Source organism: Rhincodon typus, chromosome 47 (assembly GCF_021869965.1).
Source record: "Rhincodon typus isolate 14 chromosome 47, sRhiTyp1.1, whole genome shotgun sequence".
Lineage (NCBI taxonomy): Eukaryota > Metazoa > Chordata > Chondrichthyes > Orectolobiformes > Rhincodontidae > Rhincodon > Rhincodon typus.
In genome coordinates, this window is record NC_063378.1 from 9,677,987 (window position 1) to 9,681,153 (window position 3,167).

Sequence of the window (3,167 nt, forward strand, 5' to 3'; positions counted from 1 at the left end):
GTATCCACCCTCCCCTCCCCGGTCCCGCAATGCCCCGTATCCTTCCCAGTCCTGTATCCCTTCCAGTCCCGTGACCTCCTGCATCCCTCCCAGTCCCGTATCTCCCCCCCCCCCCCCCCCCCCCCATGTCCGTCCCGGTCCCGCGACCTCCTGTGTCCTTTCCACAGCCTCCCATAACCGTTCTCGGTCCTGTAACCATCTAGTCCCAAAACCTACCATATCGCTCCCGTAACTTCCTATATTTCCCCCCCTCCCCCAGTCCCATAACCTCCCATATCCTTCCCATAAACACCCTCCCGGTCCCGTAACCTCCCGTCTCCCTCCTGGACCTGTAACCTTCTGTACCCCTTCCATTCCCGTAATTTCCTGTTATCCCTTACAGTCCTGTAGCCTCCCATCTTCCTCCCGTATCCTTCCTATAACCTCTCATAACCCCACCCCTGCCCCATAACCCCTCATATCCTTCCCATGTCCCTCTTGGTCTCGTCATTTCCCGTATCCCTCCCATATATCTGCAACCCCGGTCCTGTAACATCTGTATCCCTCCCATAACCTTCCATACACCAACTCCCCTTCCCCCCCCCCCCCCCCCCCCAAAACCCCGCTCCCAGTCCCGTAACCTCCCGTATCTCTCCCATAACCTTCCATACACCACCACCCCACTCCCGGTTGGATAACCTCCTGTATCCCTCCCGGTCCCATATACCTCCCAAATTTCTCCCGCTCCCATAACCTCCCATATCCTTAGTGGTCCTGTAACCTTTCGTATCTCTCCCAGTCATAAAAACTACTTATATCCTTCGTGGTCCTTTAACCGCCCATCTCCTTCCCATACAGTGGCAAACGTCATTCCCTTGTTCAAACAAGGGAACAGGGATAACCCTGGAAATTACAGGCCAGTTAGCCTTCAGTGGTGGGCAAATTATTGGAAAGGGCTCTGAGAGATAGGATTTATGATCACTTGGATAGGCATAGATTGATTTGTGATAGTCAGCATGGATTTGTGAGGGGTAGACCATGCCTCACAAACCTTATTGAATTCTTTGAAGAGGTGACCAAACACGTGGATGAAGGTAGAGCAGTCGATGTGGTATACATGGATTTAAGTAAGGCATTTGATAAGGAACCCCATGGTAGGCTCATGCAGAAAGTAAGGAGGCATGGGATAGGGGGAAATGTGGCAGATTGGATTCAGAATTGGCTGACCCTTAGAAGACAAACGGTGGTAGTGGAGGGAAAATATTCAACATGGTGCTCAGTTACGAGTGGTGTACCACAAGGATCTGTTCTGGGTCCTCTTCTATTTGTGATCTTTGTAAATGATTTGGATGTAGGAGTGGAAGGATGGATTAGTAAGTTCGCGGACGATACAAAGGTGGGTGGAGTTGTGGATAGTGCGGAGGGCTGTTCTAGGTTACAAAGGGACATTGATAGGATGCAGAGCTGGGCTGAGAAGTGGCAGATGGAGTTTAACCCTGAAAAGCATGAGGTGATTCATTTTGGAAGGACATACTTGAAAGCAGAATACAGGGTTAACGGAAAGATTCTTGGCAGTGTGGAGGAGCAGAGGGATCTTGGGGTTCATGTTCAGAGTTCCCTGAAAGCTGCCACCCAGGTGGATAGATTTGTTAAGAAGGCGTATGGTGTATTAGCTTTCCTTAATAGAGGAATTGAGTTCAAGAGCCATGAAGTTATGCTCCAGCTATACAAAAGCCTGGTTCGGCCACATCTGGAGTATTGTGTCCAGTTCTAGTCGCCTCATTATAGGAAAGATGTGGAAGTGTTGGAAAAGATGCAGAGGAGATTTACCAGGATGTTGCCTTGAATGGAGAGAAGGTCTTACGAGGAAAGGTTGAGAGAGCTAGGGCTTTTCTCTTTAGAACGACAAAGGATGAGAGGTGACTTGATAGAGGTGTACAAAATGATCAGTGGTATAGATAAAGTGGACAGCCAGAGACTTTTTCCTAGGGTGGAGGTAGCTGTTACGAGGGGGCATAGTTATAAGTGAGTGGAGGTAGATATAGGGGAGACGTCAGAGGTAGGCTCTTTACTCGGAGTGGTCGGGGCATGGAATGCATTGCTGGAGAGGGTAGTGGAGTCGGCCTCATTAGGGACATTTAAGCGGCTATTAGATAGGCATATGGATGATAGTATAAGGTGGGGTGGAGGTTAGATAGACCTTAGGTTTAGGGGCAAAAGTTCGGCACAACATCGTGGGCCGAAGGGCCTGTACTGTTCTATGTTCTATATTCTACCCGTAACCTCCCATAACCCCTTCCTGGTCCCGTAATCTCCCGTATCCCTCCTGGTCCAGTACTGTCCCGTATACCTCCCGGTTCCGTATCCTTCCCGTTTCTTGCCTACGTCCCTCTCAGACCCGCAACCTCCCGTATCCCTCTTGGTCCCATAGCTTCCCATATCCCTCCTGGATCTATAACGTATCATATCCCTCCCCTGCCCCTTCTGGTCCCATAATCTCCCATAACCTCCCCTAAACCTCCCAGACATGTAACCTCATGTAGTCCTCCAGTATCCCTCCTAGACCCGTAACCTCCCGTATCCTTCCCACAGCCTCCCATAACTTCCCATAACCGCTCTCGGTCCTATAACCTCCCATATCTGTCTCATCTCAAAACCTACCATATCACTCCCGTAACTTCCCGTATTTCCACCCCCCCTCCCCACTCTCCCAGTCCCATAACCTCCCATCTCCCACCTGTATCCTTTCCATAATCTCCCATAAACACCCTCCCAGTCCCGTACCCCCCTCACCCCAAATACCTCCCAAGTTCTTTGCACTCCCGTAACCTCCCACATCCTTACTGGTCCTGTAACCTTTCATATCCCTCCCATTCATAAAACCTCCTGTATCCTTCATGGTTTTGTATCCTCACATATCTCTCCCGGACCCATAACCTCCCATATCCATCTCGTAACCTCCTGTATCCCTCCCGGTCCCGTAACCTCTGTATCCCTCTTGTAAGGTCCCCTATACCCCCGCCTCATCCCATATTCCCCCATATCTTACACAGAACTTACCGTATCCCTCCCATATTCTCGCCCCACCCTGTACCCACTCTCCCATTACCCCCTGTACCAACCCTCCCATATGCCCCATGCCCCCCTCCCGTGTCCCCTTCCCATATTCCTCCTCCCCTAACCCTCAC